Source organism: Herpailurus yagouaroundi, unplaced genomic scaffold (genome assembly GCF_014898765.1).
Source record: "Herpailurus yagouaroundi ecotype Mexico unplaced genomic scaffold, PumYag 182, whole genome shotgun sequence".
Lineage (NCBI taxonomy): Eukaryota > Metazoa > Chordata > Mammalia > Carnivora > Felidae > Herpailurus > Herpailurus yagouaroundi.
Window position 1 is genome coordinate 22134865 of NW_024412413.1, and position 24844 is coordinate 22159708.

The 24844-nt window shown below is 35.8% G+C and overlaps 1 protein-coding gene across 8 annotated transcripts in view; it reads left to right on the top strand.

Moving 5' to 3' along the window:
- ANKS1B (ankyrin repeat and sterile alpha motif domain containing 1B) overlaps positions 1 to 24844 on the top strand; it is a 909382-nt gene that overhangs the window by 400317 nt on the left and 484221 nt on the right. The gene's annotated exons all lie outside the window — the stretch shown is intronic.

Consider the following 24844-nt stretch of genomic DNA (forward strand, 5'->3'; position numbering starts at 1 on the left):
TTTCAATGTATATTTCAATTTTCAATGGCACGGCTCTCTTGGAGTTTGCTCTGTTGCCACATGTAAGTATTATGTGACTTTTTTTCAAACATGACCATGCTGAGCAGTATGTGCATTTGCTAAAATTGCTTGATAACCAAGTTGCCTTTCTGCATATTTCTCAGAAGCAAACATTTGAATCCAATTAGTTAAAGAATATTATAACTAAGCTTCTGTACCTCTTGTGGCACTATATTTTAAGTCCTTATAAAATTTAGTATTGTAATTTTTATTTTTTTTTAAATTTTTTTTTCAACGTTTATTTATTTTTGGGACAGAGAGAGACAGAGCATGAACGGGGGAGGGGCAGAGAGAGAGGGAGACACAGAATCGGAAACAGGCTCCAGGCTCTGAGCCATCAGCCCAGAGCCCCACGCAGGGCTCGAACTCACGGACCGCGAGATCGTGACCTGGCTGAAGTCGGACGCTAAACCGACTGCGCCACCCAGGCGCCCCGAGTATTGTAATTTTTAATGTCATCTCTACTTTCAGCATGCTTTGGGTTATATAAAATGTGTTTTGTTGATTAGATGACTGACAAGAAGGAAGTCAAAACCAAATCAGATTATAGTCACAACTTTATAATTTGTGTAAGAGAGAAAAAGCCAAATCTATGTTGCCAAATTTGACTCTTTGAATCACTTAATAAAGTGGCCCTCTTGGTTTGAAATATTTTTTAGGTGACACTAGAAAGCCATGGAATGGAAGGGAATTAGAAAGATTCTTAGATGAAATTATTTTCTTTCAAGCCACTATAATAATTCATATGCCTGGCACATTAATGAAAAACAATGTCATACTTATTCTTCACTCAATTCCTGTCTAAAAATCTGTGTACAGCCCCCATTGATCTCCAAAGACTGTTTTCAAGGGAACCAGAAAAATCTTATTTTAATCGAGCCTTCTTGACATGTTTATTAATAGTTAAATAATATTAAATGGTAGGGCTGCTGTTGTCTTATTGAAAAGCAAATGGATACATTCTTTTGTATAATACATGTGTTCCCAGGAGAAGAGTGTATTGAACACATTTTAGAAAATAGTTTTATGTTTTTACTACATAAAAGGAATTTACTTAAATAACACTGTGGCAAATTTCCTTGTGAGTCAAATAATTATTTTGGTATGCAAATAAATGGCACTTCATTTGTTCTAAAAAAAAATCTGATTTTTACATAGGAAGTCTCTTCACAGTGGAATAAATCTGCATTGTTGTCCCATTGGAAAGAGAATCTCTGCATCGATAAACATGTGAATCTCTTTTGTGTATAGGAACTGACACAGAGTTAAAAACTAATGATATTCTCTGTGTCTGCCAAAATAAAAATCCTTTCATCACACACATGTCTCCAACCCAAAACTATTTGTCCTGCCTGATATGCCTTTCCCACTCCACTCGAGCAAATTCTGTCTTTTCCCATCTTTTAAATGCCAAATCCTACTTGGCCTTCTCAAACTAACTTCATTTGATCCTTGTCTTTCCAATGCCTTGCTATTGGTTTATATCTTTTTCACGTACAACACTAACTACTTTATACAAGCACTATTTAACAGTTATCAGTGTTTGTATGAATTTTGGTATTTCCTATTGAGTGTAATGGTTATGTTTTCTTTTTGTATTTTTTTTCCCCAAGAGCTTATCTTTTTTGTATCCAGTTTAAAATTCCATCAGGAAGTGGAGTCTCTTCATTTCACTCAGTGCCTAGCTCATAGTATATACTAAATGTAATTGAATAAATCAATGAATGAGTAAATATATTATACACATTTAATACATAAATGTATTTTAATAAATAAGTGATAAAATCTCTTTTATCACAAGGTTTCCCATCACTCCATTAACATAAGCCTAAAATGGTACACCAAATGCATTACTACAGTACATAATTTCTAACCAATATCCCTTTATTTCTATATCCCATAAGTGATAATTCTACCCATGCACTCAGAAGAAGACTCAGGTTTTCACTGATTTTTTTTTCTTGTCACCAAGTATCACTTACTTTTTCATTTTTTTTTCCAGTCTTCACATCCACATCAAATTCTGCCCTAAACTATACAATCAAACTTTACACCTAAACTTTTACATTTGTGCACCAATCAAGACCAAGGCTCACTTGTAGAACAGGCAAAAGTAGAACTATATACATTTTAACTCCTTTCTGCACCTACTGAGGTTTTTTTTTTCTTTTTTATTTCATATGAGTTTTGAACACAATGTTTTACCTACTAAAATTCTTCAGAACACATCGGCATGAGCCTTTTTATTTGTCTCTAGCCTCCTTATAATGGGAAAGTGATTTCTAGATATGTTAACAAAACAAAATGGTACTGCAGCCAAAACGTAGATGTTTCAAGGAGTTTATTTTAATAGGCTTAGATCTGTTTCTTTTTCTTCATTTGCAAATCTGAATCTCTGTGATGTTCTAATCTCAGTAGAGTTCAATAAATGGAAAAAACAAAAGGCCCAGTGTAATGTGTCATCCACATCACATTAAGTATTGGAATGACAGTTTACCTGTAATTATTCATAATTTATATCCTTTGAAAATAATAATGAGCTGTATTTACCATATTAAACAACCACTCATTAGATGATCTGTAGGTCTGTATGAAATCATATAGGTATCTTATAGGGATCCATTACTCAGGCCTAACACTCCTGGGATTTTAATCTCTTGATTGGATTTTTAATTTTACTCCTTTTAGTATAGATTTCTTTCCCTCCTAGTAAATTAACTAAGACATTTTTATTTTCCTAAAGCATACTGATTGACTAGCTATTGCATAGATTTCATCGTCTGTTATGTTGAACCATTTAAATCAGACTCTCAGCATTCAATATAGCTTATCTCAAAATTGATTTGACTATAGCCATCTGTATTGATTATAAAGACAAGCTCAATAAACAGATTAGAGGAACTGTGATTTGCTCACCAAGGATGGTAACAGCAGTATATTTAGATCATTCATTGTCCCTCTCTCGGAGAAGCAAAAAATCAATAAAGCAAGTGCCCACCACTGAAACTACGTGGCCAGGAGGATGTCAACATATAATATCAAAAAGAAAATACAATGTGCTTAACAAAAAAGGGGCGGGGGAGAGATTTTTAGAAAAGTACTTATTAGGAAAATATGTTTTATCAGTTAATTAATCCTTTTTTTCCTGAATATGGACATGCATATAGATAAGTCCTAAATACAATTGTCAGAGTATGATCTTTGGAAAATTGGGCAACTGTTTACTCTGAAAGTTAGATAACTTAAAGTTATGTTTATATAGTTAAAAACAACCACAAACAAATACAGTATTCAAAAGTAATAGGGTAGAAGCTTAGGACCAAGAAAAATTGAAAAGTAATTATAGTTGTCATTTTTGATAGTTTGAAAGGAAAAGAGTAACATAATTTGTATAATGGTTTGCTATGAAATTATGCCTTTATTTCGTATGATACTGACAGTTTTATGTTTTATGTTAACTCATAAGCTTTCCTTCCCACTCTTCAGAAGCTATAAACATGAAATAGAATAAATGCCCTATGGTCAAAATTGCAAAAATAACTGGAAGGTCAGCTATAGCCTTGTGTTTCCAGATCCACAGAGGCAAACGTTTTCTACTAACAGCTAGTTTTAAAAAACAAAAATGTCTATGAAGATGGAAAACAAGCTATTTTATTCTCATTGCCCTGGTTATTAAAAGCCTGGAAAACAGACTTGCAAAGGATATAGAAATCATTCTTAGTATTTAATACTAGTATTTTCTAACCTTAAAGTATACCTTCATGTTCAGATAGTGACTAAGTATATATGTTGTGACTGGACAGGGTTAAGTCAAAATCTTATTCTATACTTGCTGTAATCTGGGTGAAATTTTTCATTTTACTTGGTAAAATGGAGATTTAAGAACCCTGACCCCACAGGATTAATGAAAGATAAAATGAGAGCAGATATGTTGCCTAGTGCCTTCTACATAAGAAATATTCAATAAATGTTAGCTGCTATAATTATACAAGCCATAAGTTATGAGTTGTTATACAAACATGCTATTAGATCTCATCCTGGCAACTTTAACTTTAGAACATGCAGAAGGCACAGGAAAGAGTATGGGAAAAGGGGAAAACCACCAAGAAGAGCCAAAGGTCTTTATTCAAAGAGTCCCTGTCTAACACTTTTGTGTAAAAGAATAGACTCAAATACACACACACACACACACACACACACACACACACACACACACACCCTTACCCATTAAAGTAACCTGAGATCATAAAAATGTAGATTAATAATAATAATAATAATAATAATAATAACAATAATAGGAGAGTCTCTAAGCCACAGGGAAAGTTGGTTAAAAATTTAGAGATTTAGATTGATCATAGAGAGTTATATTTAAACATGATTACCATGTTGCCAGTGGGAAGCGCTTCTTAGAATAATCAGATTTGAGAAGGCTAATAATAGAACACTAGATCTGTAGTTGCCTCTGAGTCACTTGGCTGAGGAAGGGGAAAGCTAAGCCCACCATGAGGCATAAGTATTGAATGAAGGTCACGTAAGGACCATAATGGAAAGAAATTAATCATTTACATGATTTTCAGTCTTTTCAGTTGTGTTTTCTTTTTCCTTCAGGCAATCAAAGTTATAAAATTTATGACTTCTTGAAGATTTAGGACTCTATTTGTTTTTATCACCATTGCCTAACATGGTTCCTAACACATAGTTGGTGCTTAGTACAAGTTTAGTAGAGTAAATGAATGACAGTTCTGAGTAAGGGAGGTGTACAGTGAGGAAAGAAAATTCTATGTTTAGACTAGTATACAGCTTAGGCTATATACTAGCGTTGTATGAGCTTCTTAAGGATAAAATCCTGTTCATACATTTGAAACATGGATAGGATTCAATAAATTGATTTTGTTGTTGTTTGTTACTTTAAAAAATCAAGCACATTAATAAAATACTTTTCTAATTGCTTTCTCTGTTGTATCAAAACTGTGGCTAGTTTCTTTTCTTTTTAAATCAAATATTATTTTGCAAATACCTATAATTCTTCATGGACCTGAAACTTTCTACTCTTTATCTGTATAATATTTGGGCAAAGATTTTATTTTTTTCAAGTTTATACATTTTCCTAAAATGGTGTGCATTTTATCTCCCTCTTATATGAGATCTCTTCTAAAATATACTAAAAGAGCTACTGAGCCAAATGAAAGTGTGGTTTAAAAAAATCTATATTTCTGATATGTGATAATCTAGCCCAAAAAGCACAATTGGAAACCTTAAACAGAACTAAAACTTTGAGAAACATTCATAATCATAACATTCCCCATAATCTGCTCAGATAAATATTTCATTAGTAAGTTAATATGTGCTAGTGAATATTATGATTTTTCCATACTAGTTGAATCTTTACTTAGAGGCACATTTGTCAAATAGTCAATCACTCATTTGACAAATATTTAGTGTCTGCTTGTCAGAGGCACTTTTCAGCTTTAGAGATACAAACTGCTTGCTTTCAGACAAGCAAGGTCTCTACTCCTAAAACTTACATTCCAAAGGTATATAGTCAGATAATAAGCAAGTAAATAAACAAATGGAAGAAATTAATTTCAGCTTCTAGTTAATGTTGTGAAGTCAATAAAACAGAATGCTTTGATATAAAGAGATGAGGGGTGTTCATTTAAATTGGGTAGTCAAGGGGCGCCTGGGTGGCGCAGTCGGTTAAGCGTCCGACTTCAGCCAGGTCACGATCTCGAGGTCCGTGAGTTCGAGCCCCGCGTCGGGCTCTGGGCTGATGGCTCAGAGCCTGGAGCCTGTTTCCGATTCTGTGTCTCCCTCTCTCTCTGCCCCTCCCCCGTTCATGCTCTGTCTCTCTCTGTCCCAAAAATAAATAAACGTTGAAAAAAAAAATTAAAAAAAAATAAATAAATTGGGTAGTCAAGGAAAGTTGTCTCTGAGGATATTACTTTTGAACTGAAACTTGAATGGTGCAAAGGACCCAGCCATGTGGAAATCTGTGTAAAGAGAAAACAACAACAACAAATGTAAAGGTCTCAAAGTGATAATAAACTTAATTTTCAGAGACCAGACAGATACTACTTTAATCAAAAACGCAGCAGGCTTTTTTGTAGAAATTGGCAGACTGATCTTCAAATATACATGTAGATGTAAAGAATGCAGAATAGTCCAAAACAACTTTGAAAAAAGTTAAAGTTGCAAGACTCATACTAATTCAAGACTTACTATAAAATCACAATCTCTAATATTGGTATCAGTCTAAAGTTAAATAAATAGACCAATGGAACACAATACAGAGTCCAGAAATAAATCCACATTTATATGGCCAAGTGATTTTTATCAAGATGCAATTTACCGGAGAAAAAAAGTCTTTTCAACAAATATTCCTGGTAATATCAGATACCACATAAAAATTACCTCAAGTGAATTATAAATACAAACAAAAGCCTAATAGTCTAAAATTTCTAGAAGCAAACATTAGAGAAAGTTTTTGTAACCTTGGGTTAGGCAAAAATATGTCTAAAAATGACACCAAATGTATAGCCCATAAAAGAAAATGATAAATTTGGACTTGATCAAAATTAAGAATTTCTGCCTTCAGAAAGATGTTGCTAAGAGAACAGTAAGATAAACCACAGACTGGGAGAGTATATTTCCAAATATCATATATGATAAAGGACTTGATCCAAAATATATAAAGAATTTTGAAGTCCCATAATGAGGAAACAAACAGCTCAATTTAAAAAATGAGAAAAAGATTTCAACAAACCCTCTCCACAGAAGATATACAGATGTATGGATGGCAAATAAACGTAATAAAAGATACTCAACGTCATTAGTCATTAGTATAATACACATCTATTACAAAGTTTAAAGACTAGTCATACCAAGTGTTGGTGAGAATGTGGAGCAATTGGAACTCTCATGTAAAATGGTATAACCTAAGAAGTTTGGCAGTTTATAAAAAGTTAACATATACCTAACCATGTGGCCCAGCCATTTATTCCTAGATATTTACCCAAGAGAAATGAAAGCATATGTCTATACAAAAACCTATAATTAATGTTCATAGCAGCTTTATTTTCTAACAGCCAAAACTGGAAATAACCCAAATGTTCACTAAAGGTGAATGGATAAACAAATTGTGCTATATCCATTATTTGGCAGTAAAAGGGAATGTACTACTGATAGTGGTGCATTTTAGGGGTCCAGAGCAGACGACTCCAAAATGTGCCACATTGACATACTGATTATTTTGAATTGAAGCTACCTGGGAAACAGCCAGTACAAAGACACTCAGACCATCCTCTATTCCCCTGAAACCAGGAAATAAAACTTCCATACAAAAGGTACCCTCCCAGTATATAGAAATAACAGATCCCAATCACCAGAGATAGGGACTTTAAAGCCAAGAAGTCTGTAAAAACAGACACTGTTACTTTTTATTAATCTACTACCTCAGCTCAAGTTCTGCTTAGAATTCCTTATGAATTAAAGCTCCTGTCAGTTCCTCACAAATTTATTGTATTTTGTCTAAAATATATAAAAACTGCCTGCCATGGTCATTTCTTTGGATTCTCAATTTCATCATCAGGCCTCCATGTGCACATAACAAACTTTGGATTTTTCTCCTGATAGTCTGTCTCATGTCAACTTAATTCCTAAACCAGCTAGAAGAACCTTGGAGGTAAGAAGTAAAATTTTCCCTCCCCTCCAGATGTAACAACATGGATGAACTCAAAATGATTATGCTGGGTAAAAGAAGCTAGACAAAAAAAAGAGGACACACTGTATTATTTCATTGCATAAAATCCTAGAAAAAGTAAACCTATCTATAGTGACAGAAAGCAGGTCATTTGATGCCTTGGGGGTTAGAGGACAAAGAGGGGCATGAGGGAGAAATTACAAAAGGGCAAAAGAAAATTTGGGATAATAGATTTATCTATTATCTTGATTGTGATTATAGTTTCATACATGTATACAAATGTTAAAACTTATCAATGGTATACTTTAAATGTGTTCAGTTTATTATATGCTAATTGAGGATATATCTTTACTTAATTAGCATTATATATATAGCAATAATATATATATAGCAATAATATATATATTATACCTGTGTGTGTATACTATATATATGTATATATATATATACATATATATGTATATATATATATATAGAATGTAACTGGAGAGTAGTGAAGGGGAGAATGGTCCCAGAAGAAATCAGAGAGGTGGTAGGTGATAGGGGCTGGATCACATAGAACCTTAACAGACCATGGGGAGGATTTGGGGCTTCATTCCAAGTACCCTGGGGAGCCATTGGAAGATTTTAAATGTCTGTTGAGGTGAGTGGGAATTTGATTTATATTTTAGAAGGGTCATTCCAGCTGCTACATGAAGAATGAATTATAGATGGGCAGCAGAGACTGATAAAAAGGCTTTGCAGTAGTCCTGGCAAGAGAAGACAATGGTTTGAACTGAGGTGGTAGGTGTGGAGATAGAGAGAAAGATATAGGGAAATATAAAATCTTACTAATATGAATGGTTTTTGGATTTAAAAAAATTTAATCATGTGTGGTTTGGAGTATTCTTTGCAAAGCACTGTTGTAGTCTGAGCCTTAGCTTACCTGACACATCAGTTCCATTGTCCTATAGTCCACTTTACTAGTAGCCTGTTTTCTAGTTACTCTATATTGGGCACTCATGTACCAACACTGGGTTAAAGCACCTGGGCCTTACTTTCCTCTTTATTGCTACCCAGTCCTCCTTCCCAAAAAGGCTATGTAGAATTTGATTCTGATTCTGGAAGGAAAGGGAGAGAAGAAAGACAGGAATTTAAAAAAGAATGTGCTTGAACATGATGCTGGGATCAGAGAGTGCCCTGAGATGCCTTACAGACTACTTAATTACCATCCTAGATAAGTTTTTGTGTTGCTCTGCATTTTTTTTTTCTTCTTTATGAAAAGTATCCCGACTTAGGGATTCTTGTTGTGAAGGATAGATACCAGGGTAACGCAGAACTTATCTATGATTATATAGGATGATTCTGACAAGAGAAAAACAGAAAATCCATTCATCTATGGATTAGCTCATTCCTTTAGTTTTCCCATTCATTCTTTCAATCAGCATTTAGTGATATATGTTGAAAACAGAGAAGTGAAATAAAAGCAAATGATTGTGGCTGAATATTATTTCAGCTACCCCTGATTTATTCAATAAACACTTTCTTTACTCATCCTAAGTAAAGCTTCTTTTTTTTTTTTTTAGAGATAAAAGAACCCACATTTGCATCAAAGAAAGCATAGACTTTCTTCAAAGACAGATGATCTTGAATCACTACAAGGTGTCTAGCTACAACAATAGGTTTTAACAGCAGCAGCAAAAGGTCTACTTAACCCAGCTATTTATATACAGATAGTTCTTCCATAGCACTGAACAAATCCTCTGAAATTATTTGGTGAGCAAGTTAAATGTTGAAGTAATGATATGCTAATGCCAACTATTAAAGAATCCATTACCACACCCATCCCCTGAATCCACCCCTCACCCATTCTAGTGATCACAACCTCTTTAACCTTAAATTCACTTATAAAACAAAAGGAGAGAAAAGCAATGACAAAGACCTAATAATAGTGAGCTCTATGATTGAAAAATCTATAATGAATAATTGAAGAATAATTGAAGCTCTTGCTTGCATGGCCAATACTGTTGTACTACAGGATTCATATTTGAGGATCTTACTACAAGGCAAAAAATGGAGGGAAAACGTGAGACATTTGGCATTTATTCAGAAATTCACCAAAGATCAGGAGCAACCTAGGTTTTGTGTTATGTTTTCCCATGCTACCTGTTTTCAGTCTTTGGCAACCCTATGACATAGGGATTATTATCTGCATTTTTACTTGTGAAACTGAAACTTGGAGAGGTTACATAAGACTGGAGACTTGCATTCAAAATGATATTGCCTCACCAGCTGTTCCTTTCATTCCCTCTGGCTGGTGCTTTGACCCCTAAATATCAAAATGCCCCAGACTTAGTTCTCAACTGTCTTCTCTCTCTCTAGATGGTATTCATCCTGAAGTTTATTGTCTTAAACATATTGAGGACTCAGGTTTGTATCTCTAATCTGGCTCTCTCTCTCTCTCTCTCTCTCTCTCTCCTTTTGGTATTCAGCTGCCTACTTGACATTTCTACTTTAATGTCTAATAGGCATCTTAACATTTTTCATGTCCAGAACTAAACTCCTAATTCTCACAAGTCCCAAAACTTGTGCCCCCTATGCTTTTCCCCATCTCAGTTAATGACAGCTCCATCCTTTTCACTTGCTGATAACATCCTTGGAACTTCTTTTTCTTTCATACTCCACAACCAGACATTAGCAAAACCTTGTTATTTCTACCTTCATGATATAGCAAAATCTAACCACTTCTCAGAAGCTGCACAATTAATATCCTAGACCAAGCCACAAGCTTCTCCTAACTGGATTATGGCAATAGCCTTTTAATTGATCTGCTTCTACCTTGTCTTTCCTACAGTCTCATCTCAACAGAGTGGCTAGAGTGATTGAAAACAGATGTCCCTTCTCTCCCCAAAAGTGTTCAAGGTTTTTCATCTCATGTATCAATGAAAACCAAAGTCCTTATAAAGTAGTACAAGGTTTACATAAGCTGGCTCTACTAGCTCTCTGACCTTACCTCTTACCGCTCTCCCCTGTGCCCACTTTGCTCCAGTCAAGATTGTTTCTTGAACATACTAAGGACGTTTATGCCCCAGGGACTTTGTATCTCCTATTTCTTCTGTTTAGAATTCTCTTCCTCCTGTTGGCCATATAGTTGACTCTCACTTCCTACAGTTTTGTACCCAAATATTACTTAATCAGAGATTCTTTCCTTGACCACTATAAAGTAGCGACTTCCTCCCCTCACAACACCCCATCCCCTTGTCTTCCTTTTCTCTATTGCATTTATCATTACCAGACATAACTATACATTTGTCTTGTTTTCTTTCTGTCTCTCACTGCTAAATCATAAGTTCCATGAGAATAAGGACTTTGTTTTATTCTTACTGAATGCCTAGCACCTACAACAGTGTCTGCCACGTATTAGGTTAAGCCATATGAAACCATTATTTTTCACAGGTAATTAGGATTAAATATTGGTATTCTCATAGTGCAATTTAAACATTAGGTTCTCAATAAAGACTCATTTAATTGATGAATGGATTAAACCTATTTTGAAGCTGATTTATGGTAAAATATGTCCTAATTTTAGGAAGTTCTTTAATTTATTCAAGGTCACAATGTTTGGTAAATTAGTTATAGGCATTTGTATAGCTAGAAAAAAATAATGAAAGTATTCTTGAGCTGCTAATTGTTATGGGATTACCTACCAACATATAGGATTTGTTCTTTGTATCTTAAGAAATGCCAGACTAGATGAATCAGGTCTGAACTCCAAGTACTGCCCCTGAATCCTGCTACTTGGGCTAGTCTCATGGCATTTATGTGAACCAGTAGCTGGCAATGGTAAAGAACTCCTCTACTATCAGTTTATGACTCAGATTTTCCTCATGTGGTAATTTTGAAAGTTCACAAGAGGGGCGCCTGGGTGGCGCAGTCGGTTAAGCGTCCAACTTCAGCCAGGTCACGATCTCGCGGTCTGTGAGTTCGAGCCCCGCGTGGGGCTCTGGGCTGATGGCTCAGAGCCTGGAGCCTGTTTCCGATTCTGTGTCTCCCTCTCTCTCTGCCCCTCGCCCGTTCATGCTCTGTCTCTCTCTGTCCCAAAAATAAATAAATGTTGAAAAAAAAAATTAAAAAAAAAAGTTCACAAGAAAAAATGTTACTCATTCAACTGAGATAGTTAATGTTTAGTTACATTTTGACTTGGAATGGATTTGCCTCCAGTTCCATAAAAATCCAGCATGCAATGTGTGCTACAGTTAATAATCCTAGCTGCTATAACAGATCAACTCCCCAATCTTAGGGGATCAACTCTAGAAGTGTTTATTTTTCACTCATGTTGCAGTACAGCGCAGGCTAATTGATTGACTCTTTTCTCATTTTGTATTCAGGGAATGTGACACTGTCCATTTTGTGTCCCTACCTTCCCCTAAATCCTTAAAATCCTCTCTATTCATTTAGTGGATTAAAGAAGAAAGCAGGAACTCTCTGTGGGAGGGTTTGTTTTCTGGGCCCATGTATTAGTCTGAGTTCTCCAGAGAAACAGAATATATATGGAAAGAGATGTATTATAAGGAATTGGCTCTTGAGATTATGGGGCTAATAAGTCCCACGGTCTGCATTTGGCACCTGGAGACCCAGGAGAGTCAATGTATGGCTCCTGTCTGAAAGGTGGCAGGTTCAAGACTCAGAAGATCTGCTATTTCAGTTGCGTTCAAAGGCAGGAGGAAAAAAACAATGTGCCAGCTCAAGGCAGTCAGGCAGCAGGAGTACCCTCATACTCAGCCCTTTCGTTCTGTTCAGTCCTTCAACTTATTGGATGTGGCTTGCCACATTAGGGTGATATAGATTGTATCTGAATAGCCTTTTTTTCTTATAATAGAGCTAATCTAGTTCGCTTAACTTTTCTTATTGATGAAAGCTTTGAGATTACCTCTTAAACTATCAGTTAGCCAGTCACCTAGACAAAAAGACAGTCAATAGACATCAATTGAGGGCCTACACTATTTCAGGAACTTCCTGGGGCCTGGAAATACAAACACAAATAAAACCATGGCCTCTGTCTTCAAGAAGTTCATAATCTAGTAAAGGAGTCAGACTTGTATAAGCACAATGTGCTACATTTTAGATGCTATAATTTAGGTTAATATAAGGTAATATAGAGCAAGAGGAAGGCTTATATACATAAGTATTTTTTAATATTTAAGGCAATTGCATTTTCCACAACTGGTGGATATTTTTACTTCCTTAATTTCAAGAGAGCTTATACTTTCCACATTCATGTTTAAGTCAAAGTATTTCTGTTTCTCCATTTATTTCATTAATTTATATTAATTCAACAAATATATGCCAGTAAAGTTGTTAGATATTCCGAGATGGTCATGTACACAGAGGATTTTAGCCCATCACATGAATTCTATATTTAGGTCTCAAAGACTTTACAGGAGGTGATACCTGTCTTTGGTCTCAAAGGATAAGTAATGATCACAGAAGGGGGTAAACAGCAGAAGAGGGTACATAAAAGGATAAGGAAACAAACTATATTTGAAGAACTTCCTTCTTTCTATGCCTCTTCCATATTAGTTGAGATAAACTGTAGCTTTGAGAACAGATACATCCCCAAAATTTTAGTGGCTTAACATCACAGCAATTTTTTTCTTGCTCATGTAAAGTCCAAATAATAGTACCTAGATGCAGGGGTTTATTCAGAGACTTTGAACATATGGCTGCCAAGGTCACCCTGGGTATTGATATCCATTCAATAGATAGGAAAAAGAGTGGAGGTTTACCTGAACCAGGCCTGAATGTAGTCTGCATCACTTCTGCCTGCCTTCTCTTGGCCGTATCTTAATTGCTTGGTTCCATCTAAATGCATGGGGGCTGGGAAAATGTAAGTTTTTGATAGGCAGCTGCTTCTTAGCAAGATAACCACCCCATTCCATGGAAGAGAATATAAATCTTGATTTCTGACATTCTCACTTGAATAGTTTTATCTTTTATGTCACAAAGTGTACAGTAACATTAATGGATTATTATTGCTGTCTTCAGTATGTTTGCAGGTTAAATGAATTTGTTGAGAATGACGCACAAAGCATGTTCAGGTTATCTATCTCTTGGGTAAAATATATATATATATATATACACACACATACACACACACACACACACATATATATGCATTGTGGAAGCTACTAGATGAGACCTGTTTGGAAGTAGTTTCCAAGGCAAAACTTCACAATGGTCTGTTCCATTCCATAAAATGTGTATTCAGTTTTACAGTGAATTCACTTCTTTATCCATCTGAGTTCATATAAGACCCAGCACCAATAAGTGACAAACCAGTTTTAAGTCATTTAGTGTCATGAGCTAGATCCTGCTTGTCTAGGGTCTAGATATGGTTTGCAAGCAAGCTTTTGAACAACACTGAGAACTCATGGATCTTTTGTATAACCTGCTAACCTCAAAAGTAAAGGGAAGAAATTCATTACTAAGTTATAAGTGCATCCTTGGTTCTATCTCCCATGTTCCATGTATTCATGAAGCCTTAGACACCACCCCCCATTTTATTACCTTATATTTCTCTCCAATAAACGATATTTTAAAAATTCCTTCAGGCTTTTTTCTGCTGGTAACATTAGTATTTGCTTGGATTCTCAGTGGGTATTTTGTTCAGTGGCATCAAAATTGCTTTAATAATGTAGTTCTTATGTGGTCTGTCAAGGAATCCAGGAATTCTGGTTTTGTCTTTGCTTTTGTATTTAATTCTGGTCAGAGTAAGGATAAGTAGGAGTGATCTTCCTTTCATTGGATGTTCTTGTGGGAAATAAACACTCAAATTTCAAATACTTTGTCATTTACTAAGAACCATAGGTCAGTTAGGAATGAATGAGAGGGAGTGTTGAGACAGAACCTGGAGATCATCACACCCCTGTTTCTTAACACACCAAAATTAGAGGTTTCTCATTTATATATGAAGATGTCTTAAGAACCCTCCCAAGAAGTGCCTGTGGTCAGCAATGGAGGAAGGTCTTCATGACAGATAGGGGAGAAGGAACCTAATAATATTCATCAGGGAAAGGGAATATAGACATAAGCTAGCCGACTTCAAAAAGGAATCCTAGTGTTTATCTGATACAACATTAAGGAACTATAGAGAGAACACATAACTTACCCAGAGAAGTAAAACATTCAAGAACTATGAAAGGGTCTCAGTATTTGTTGAGACTTCAACTTTATTTCTCTAATTTCAGATATGTAGCACAATCTTATCCCAGAGAGGGTGATTTCTTCATCTGTTGCCTGTAGAATGTCAGGCATTGTTTGGTGTTTTATAAATGTCTGATCCAATCATCAGAGCAGCCCTATGAAATAAGCATTATTATCTTCATATTAAAGATAGTGTATCAGTTTGCTAGGGCTGCCATAACAAAATACTGCAGACTGGGGGCCTTAAACAGCAGAATTAATATTTTCTCACCATTCTGGAAGCAGAAGTCCAAGATCAAGATGCTGACAGAGCTGCTTTCTTCTAAGGCCTCTGTTTGAGTTGCAGATGGCAACCTTCTTACTGCCTCTTCACATGGTCATCCCTCTGTATGTGTGCTGCTGGTGTCACTAATTCGCAATTTTCTTTTCTTGTAAGAACAGCGATCAGATTAGATAAGGCCCCATCTTAATAGCCTCATTTTTATGTGACTACCTTTATAAAGGCCCTAACTCCAAATATAGTCAATAGGACTTCAGAACTGGGAGTTAGGGTTTCAGCGTATGAATTTTGGGGGAATATAATTCAGCCCATAACTGATAAGGAAACTGAAGTTCAGATAAATTAATTTTCTTACCTATGGACAGTAACTTATAAATGGAAGAACCAAGATTCCAACTCAAGTACATCTGTCCTTCAGGTCTCTTTCGACTGCACTGCATCACAGTCCAGCAGTCCAGCACATTATATCCAGTACGTAGATAGGTGATTTAATGCCCCGAACCTCCTAATGAAATTAAGTATTCACTCTGAGCTTCTTTAAACTTCATCTTTTGTCTACCAGGTAAGGACCCACTGTGATTAATATGGTAAGCATGCTGGATAATTATGGCATAGAGAGCAGGCATTATTTGTATTCTAATTGTTTTGGATCTAGGACAGATTAATCTCTTTAAAAGTTTACTTTTTAAATAAACTAGTTCTAGCACTCTTGTGAAAGCATCATCAAATTCATTTTAACTTTTAAAATGCATTATTGACATGGGATCCAGTGTCACCCAAAATGACTTCTTATCATGAAAAATTAAAATTAAAGATGAATTTAGCAAGTTAGCTATGTCAGCCTGTGACAAATTGTGTTGTATTGTACTTATTTTTTGTGACAGATTATATTTTAGATGATAACAATATATCTTTCCATCTACACACTCTTCTCACAATATGATATTGACATCTCTTCTATCAAGAGATGTGATCTATATTTCATATATTTGAATATGGTATGGCCAGTAATTATAGCAGAGATGACACTAAATGACCTCCAAGTCTAGGTCATAAGATACAGCGTAGATTCTTCCTGGTTCTTTGGGAGGTTCACACTTAGAATCCAGCCACCATGCTGTGAGGAAGCCAAAAAGCCATGTGGAGAAGCCATCTGTAGATACTCTAGCTGATGGCCCAAGTGAAGTTCCTGCTGAAAACCAACATCACCACTAGACATGTGAGTGAAAAAAACCTTTGAAATGACTCCAGTCCTACCACTGTCCTACTGAAACAGGATTTTAAAGTTATTATTTTATATACTGTACATAACTAGAAAATATTTTAGTATCTGGAAATATGGTACTATCATCACAAAATCCTAAAATTTATGGCATTAGACTTTGAACCAAATAGCAAGTGGACACTGGAAGAACATTGAAAACCATTAGTGAAAGTCTAAAAGGGCCTCTAGAAAAATCATGGTGAAAGTCTAAAAGGACAAGTGTTAGCAGAAGTCTGAAACACCTTGAGTAGGCTGTTAGTGGGAGTTTAAAGGAAAGTAAAAGAAATTTGATTGTAAGCTGGAGTAAAGGAGACCTTTGTAATATAGTGGGAGAATATCTGGCAACACTGTTGCCTGTAGTAATATGAAAAATAGTAAGTACTTAATAATGATTTTAGTAAGATTTCCATATAGAATATTAAAAGTGTCACCCAGCTACTTCTTGCTCTCTGTGATAAAATGTAGAAGGCCAGAGATAAGTGAAAGAATGAACTGTTAAATATAAAGGAGGCAAGACTTTCTATGTTAAAAAACAAAACTGATTTTTACCCTCAGTCTTTCCAGGTGCCAGATGAATCTAAAGTTAATAAATGCCTTCTGGGAAGAGTTCAGATCCAGAGCACGATCAAGGTAGTATAGTCTAGGATGAATCCCAGGGTGTGATTATAAAACCCTTTATTAAGTCCTCCAATAAATCAAAGACAGTGCCTTATAGAAATTTTCAGACAGGAAGTTCAGGATCTCAAGGGCAAACCTTGAGGCTCCTCTCCACTAAACAGTGGTACTTCTGAGAATCTTAAGGGCATCATAGGGAGTCACACAGCAGCCTTGCAGGGAAGAGAACCGAAAGGCTCTCTCTAAGAGATGTGTGAATATGGATTTTATCTAGTGGTATGGGTTGCAAATTAATAAGTGCAAACTCCACAACTTTTAGAGTAATAATTCTGATGGAAGCATCATTACCTTGAACTAAAAGAGAGAGAATACAATATGTAAAGAGCTTTTCGGGCCCCTAAGCTTTTATGAACAGAAAAAAGTCATGTTTTCTTACATGAAAAGGAGAATCATTCAGAGGGAAGCACCAGAACCCAGAGAGTAGAACCAAGAGCAACAGTGAACAAGTCCAATGCAAGAAGACTGAACCCTAATAAAGAATTTGGCAACCCCTATCTGGATGGATTTCAGAATTTCTATGGACCAGAAACTGCTGTGTACCTTCCATTTTCCCCTCTTTTTTTCCATCCAAGATTTTATGTAAATTCAAACTACTTAATATATAGTATAGTATAGGTTTCAGGGGTAGAATTTAGTGATTCATCACTTACATACAACGCCCAGTGCTCATCACAGCAAGTGCCCTCCTTAATGCCCATCACCCATCTAGCCAATCCCCCACAACCTCCCCTGCATCAACTCCCATTTTGTTCTCTAGAGTGAAGAATCTCTTATGGTTTGCCCCCCTCTCTTTTTTTTTTACCTTATTTTATTTTTCCTTCTCTTCCCATAGGTTCATCTGTTTTGTTTCTTAAATTCCACATGAGTGAAATTGTATGTATTTGTCTTTTTCTGATTGACTTATTTTACTTAACATAATACACTCTACTTCCATCCACATTGTTGCAAATGGAAAGATTTAATTATTTTTTATGGCGGGTAATATTCTGTTGTATTACCACATCTTCTTTATCCATTCATCAGTTGATGGACATTTGGACACTTTCCATAATTTGGCTATTGTTAATAGTGCTCCTATAAACATTGGGGTGCATGTGCCCCTTCAAATCAGTATTTTTGTATCCTTTGGATAAATAACAAGTAGTGCAATTGCTGGGTTGTAAGGTGGCTCTATTTCTAACTGTCTGAGGAACCTCCATACTGTTTTCCAGAGTGGGTGCACCAGTTTGCATTCCCACCAGCAGCGTAAGAGGGTTCCCTTTTCTTTGCATCCTCACAACATCTGTTATTTCCTGAGTTGTTAATTTTAGCCATTCTGACAGGTGTGAGGTGATATCTCATTGTGGTTTTGATTTGTATTTCCCTTAAGTTCAGTGATTTTGAGCATTTTTTTCATTTGTCTATTAGCCATTTGTATGTCTTATTTGGGAAAGTGTCTATTCATGTCTTCTGCCCATTTCTTAACTGGATTATTTGCTTCTTGGGTGTTGAGTTTGATAAGTTCTTCATGGATTGTGGATACTAACCCTTTATTTGATATGTCATTTGCAAATACCTTCTCCTATTCCATTGGTTGCCATTTGTTTCCTTTGCTGTGCAGAAGCTTTTTATCTTGATAAAGTGTTAATAGTTCATTTTTGCTTTTGTTTCTCTTGCCTCCAGAGAATCATCTAGTAAGAAGTTGCTACAGCCAAGGTCAAAGAGGATTTTTATCGTTTCCTGTCTCACATTTAGGTCTTTCATTCATTTTGAACTTATTTTTGTGGGTGGTATAAGAAAGTGGTCCAGTTTCATTCTTCTGTGTGTCACTGTTAAGTTTTTTCAACACCATTTTTTGAAAAGCCTATCTTTTTTCATTGGATAGTCTTAACTGCTTTGTCAAAGATGAGGTGACCATATAGTTTTGGTCCATTTCTCAGTCCTCTATTCTGTTCCATTGATCTATGTCTGTTTTTGTGCTAGTACCATACGGTCTTGATGATTACAGCTTTGTAATACACCTTGAGGTCCGGGATTATGATGCCTCCACTTTGCTTTTCCTTTTCAACATTACTTTGGATATCCAGGGTCTTTTCTGGTTCCATACAAATTTTAGAATGGTTTGTTCTAGCTCTATGAAAACTGCTAGTGTTATTTTGATAGAGATTGCATTGAATGTGTATATTGCTTTGAGTATTATAGATATTTTAAGAAAATTAGTTCTTCTAATCCACGAGAATGGAATGTTTTGGAATTTCGTTGTGTCTTCTTCAGTTTCTTTCATAAGTGTTCTATAGTTTCCAGAGTTGAGTTTATTCCTAGGTATGTTACCATTTCTGGTGCAATTGTAAATGGAATCAATTCCTTGATTTCTCTTTATGCTGCTTCATTATTGGTGTATAGAAACACAACCAATTTCTGTATATTGATTTTATATCCTGAGATTTTGCTGAATTCATGTATCACTTCTAGCAAATTTTTGGTACATCTTCCGGGTTTTCCACGTAGAGTATCATATCATCTTCGAAGAATGAAAGTTTGACTTTTTCTTTGCTGATCTGAATGCCTTTTATTTCTTTTGGTTGTCTGATTGCTGAGGCTAGGATTTCCATTACCGTATTGAACAACAGTGGTAACAGTGTACATCCCTGTCATGTTTCTGACCTTAGGGGAAAGGCTCTCAGTTTTTCCATTGAAGATGATATTAACTGTAGGTCTTTCATATATGGCCTTTATGATCTTGAGGTATATTCCTTCTATTCCTACTTTCGTGAGGAATAGATGCTGTGTCAAGAAAGATGCTATATTTTGTCAAATGCTTTTTTTGCATCTATTGACAGGGTCATATGGTTCTTATCCTTTTTTTATTAATGAGTTGTATCACATTGTTCGATTTGTAGATGTTGAACCACAGATAAATCCCACTTGATCAATTTGCTAGTATTTTATTGAGAATTTTTGCATCCGTGGTCATCAGAGATATTGGTCTGTAATTCTCCTTTTAGGTGGGGTCTTTGTCAGGTTTTGGAATCAAGGTAATGCTGGCCTCATAAAATTGGAAGTTTGGAAGTTTTCCTTCCTTTTTATTTTTTGGAACAGTTTCAAAGGAGTAAGTATTAACTCTTCTTTAAATGTTTAGTAGAATTCCCCTGGGAAGCCATCAGCCCTGGACTCATTTTTTGGGAGATTTTTGATTACTGATTCAGTTTCTTTACTGGTTACGGTTCTGTTCAAATTTTATATTTCTTTCTGTTTCAGTTTTGGTAGTTTATGTTTCTAGGAATTTATCCATTTCTTCCAGATTGCCCAATTTGTTGGCATATAATTGCTCATAATAGTCTCTTATAATAGTTTGGATTTCTGTAGTGTTGGTTGTGATCTCTTCTCTTTCATTTTTATTTTATTTATTTGTGTCCCTTCCTTTTTCTTTTTGATAAGTATGGCTAGGGGTTTATCAATTTTGTTAATTCTTTCAAAGAACCAGCTCCTAGTTTTATTGATCTATTCTACTGTTTTGTTTAATGCATATAATTTATTTTTGCTCTAATCTTTGTTATTTCCCTTTCTCCTTCTGGTTTTGGACCTTATTTACTGTTCTTTTTCTTTACATGTAAGGTTAGGTTTCATATTTGAGACTTTTCTTCCTTCTTTAAGAAGGCCTGGGTTGCTATATGCTCCCCTTTTATGACCACCTTTGCTGCATCCCAAAGATTGTGGACTGTCATGTTTTCATTTTCATTGACTTCCATGTATTTTTTAATTTCTTCTTTAATTTCTTAACTCATTCATTGTTTTGTGGGTGTTTTGTTTTGTTGTATTTTGTTTTGATAGAGAGAGTGAGCTGGGAGAGGGGCAGAGAGAGAGAATCTTAAACAGGCTCCACACTCATCACAGAGCCCGATATGGGGCTGGAACCCATGACTCTGGGATCATGACCGAAGCCAAAATCAAGAGTCAGACAATCAACTAACTGAGCCACCCAAACACCCCTTACCCATTCATTCTACAGTAAGATGTTCTTTAATCTCCATGTATTGATGGTCTTTCTAAATTTTTTCTTGTGGTTGACTTCAAGTTGCATGATGTTGTGCTCTGAAAGTATGCATGGTATGATCTCAGTATTTTTGTACTGTTTGAGGCCTGATTTGTGACCCAATATGTGATCTATTCTGATTAATATTCCATATGCACTTAAAAGAATGTGTATTCTGCTGCTTTAGGGTGAAATGCTCTGAATATATCTGTTAAGTCTATCTGGTCCAGTGTGCCATTCAAAGACATTGTTGCTTTATGGATCTTCTGCTTAGATGATCTGTCCATTGCTCTAAGTGGGGTGTTAAAGCCCCCTACTATTATTGTAGTATTATCAGTGAGTTTCTTAAAAGATTGTTATTAATGGTTTATATATTTGGCTGCTTCCAAGTTGAGGGCATAAATATTTATAGGTGTTAGACCTTCTTGTTGTATAGATCCCTTTATTATGATACAGTGCCCTTCTTCATCTCTTGTTACAGTCTTTGGTTTAAAATCCAGTTTGTCTGATATAAGTATGGCTGCTCCGGCTTTCTTTTGACATCAGTTAGCATGATAAATAGTTCTCTGCCCCCTCAATTTCAATCTGGAGGTGTTTTGGGTCTAAAATGAGTCTCTTATAAGCAGCATAGCAATGGGCCTTATTTTTATCCATTTTGATACCCTATGTCTTTTGATTGGAGCATTTATTCCATTTACATTCAGAGTAATAATTGATAGATATGACTTTAGTGCTATTGTATTTCCTGCAAAGTTGCTGTTACTGTAAATGGCCTCTGTTCTTTTCAAAACTTTGTTGCTTTTGGTCTCTCTTTCCTACTCAAAATTTCCTCTTTAATAATTTTTGCAGCTCTGGTTTTGTGTTCACAAACTCCTTTAGTTTTTGCTTTATGTGTCCTTCTATTCTGAATGACAGCCTTGCTGGATACAGTTTTCTTGGATGCATATTTTTCCCATTTAGCATGTTGAATATCATGCCACTCCCTTCTGGCCTGCCAAATTTCTGTGGACAGGTCTGCTGCTAACCTTATGTGTCTCCCCTTGTTGGTTAAGGACCTTTTGTCCCTAGCTGCTTTCAGAATTCTCTCTTTAAATATGTACTTAGCAAGTTTCGCTATGATATGTCTTGGTGTTGACTTATTTTTATTGATTTTGAGAGAAGCTCTCTGTGCCTCTTAGACTTGAATGCCTATTTCCTACGTCAGATTAAGGAAGTTCTCAGCTGTAATTTGTTCAAATAAACATTCTGTCCCTTTTTCCCCACTCTTCTTCTGTGACTCCAATGATACAGATATTATTGTGCTTTATAGAATTGCTGATGTCTCTAAGTCTGTATTTGTGATCTAATAGTTTTCTTAACCTCTTATTCTCAGCTTCATTATTTTCCATAATTTTATCTTCTGTATCACCTATTCATTCTTCTTATTCTTCCATCTTCATTTTTTTTATAAATTTTTTTTTAACGTTTATTTATTTTTGAGACAGAGAGAGACACAGCATGAACAGGGGAGGGGCAGAGAGAGAGGGAGACACAGAATCAGAAGCAGGCTCCAGGCTCTGAGCCATCAGCCCAGAGCCCGACGCGGGGCTCGAACTCACGGACCGCGAGATCGTGACCTGAGCTGAAGTCGGGACGCTCAACCGACTGAGCCACCCAGGCGCCCCGATCTTCCATCTTCATTTTAATTACATCCAGTTGATTTTGCATCTCAGTTATAACATTTTTGTTTTGTTTTGTTTTGTTTTGGCCTGACTAGTTTTTAGGTCTTTTATCCATACAGCAAGGATTTCTCTGATGTCTTCTATGCCTTTTCAAGTCCAGGTAGTATTCTTACGACTGTTATTCTAAATTCTTGTTCAGATATATTGCTTAAATCTGTTCTGAGTCAATCCCTGGCTGTGGTTTCTTCCTGATTTTTCTTTTGGGGAGAATTCTTCTATCTTGTCATTTTGTCTAGGTTTCTGTCGTTTGCATGTTACAAAAGCTTGTTATTTTTCCTGCTCCTGAGAGTAATGCTATAATAAGATGGGGTCATACACTGTCCAAGGCCTGGAACTTCAGGAAGTGTTTCTAGTATATGCTGTGTACACTCTACTGTGGTAATTTTACTGCTGTTTCCCTCAGTCAGTCCTCTGCAGAATTCCTCCTTGCTTGCAGTGGGGAGTGTTTGGACCTTTAACTAAGTGTGCTTTGATTTGTTTGTTAAAATAAGCCTGCCACGTTCTCTCTCTCAAATTATGTAGAATGTTCTCTTACTCCTTCAATTGATTTCCTAGGTGTTCAAAATAATTTGAAGTTGCTCTAGCTGTGTTCAAAGGATGAGATTAGCGTGCCCCCTGCCACTACACCACCATCTTAACTCCTCCTCCATTTTCCCTCTTTCTTAATTTAAAATTTTTTTTATTTTTTAATATAATTTATTGTCAAATTGGTTTCCATACAACACCCAGTGCTCATCCCAACAGGTGTCCTCCTCAATGCCCATCACCCACTTTCCCCTCTCCCCCACCCCCATCAACCCTCAGTTTGTTCTCAGTATTTAAGAGTCTCTTATGGTCTGTCTCCCTCCCTCTCTATAACTTTTTTTTCCCCTTCCCCTACCCCATGGTCTTCTGTTAAGTTTCTCAGGACCCACATATGTGTGAAAACATATGGTATCTGTCTTTCACTGATTGACTTATTTCACTCAGCATAATATCTTCCAATTCCATCCACGTTGCTGCAAATAGCCATATTTCATTCTTTCCCTCTTTTTGAATGTGTCTATAGTGGTTATCCTACACCTGTGAAAAGATAAACGTTTTAGTAGGATATTAAGACAGCAAATAGTACCTAACCATGACTGAAGAAGAGGAAACAAACGTTGAGCTTACTAGAGTTGGTGATCCACGAACTGAGACTTAAGGATGAAAAGAGTTACCCAGGTGATAGTAGAAAAGAAGAGATCAAACCAAGGGCATTCCAGGCCCAGGAGACAACTGAACTAAAGGCATAGAGGCAATAAATAGTGTGATTAATGGGGAGAAGTTGTGGATATTATGCTAGAGAAGTAGGCAGGGTTGAAATGACAGAAGACTTTTAGATCAGGATATTCAAAACCCAGTTGAGGACACATTTATTTTTGCAATGTCTGTAAGTAGATTTATACTTTTTTCTTTTTTTTCTCATTTTCAGTAATAAATCTGTGAAATCATGAGCTTAATGTGCTATTTAATGTGTTTATTAGAACTCACATTAAAATAAATTTTTTTAAATATTAAATTTAAATGTTCTTTATGAAGTACTTAAAATGATACCACGTACCACTCACTCTGTTTGTTTTGAGAACACTTATCTGGATAATGAGGAATCACCAAAGAGCTGAGTAGTGGGAAGAGATATGATTAGATTTTCATTATAGAGAGCAACCCAGCAATAGTGTAGAAAATGGATTTAAAGATGAAACTAATGTCAAGGAGACTAGTTGGGGAACTCTTATAGTTACCCAGGCAAAATATCCTAAATGTCTGAATTAGGACATCCTAAGTAGGTGTTATTTCAACTACATACCAGGTACCAGTTAAGAATCTAGGTACTAAGGATTCAACAGTTGACATGGTTGACAAAGTCCCTGCCTACATAAAGATTATATTCTAGTTGAGGGGGTGGCAAGAGTCAAACAGTAAGCAAGAA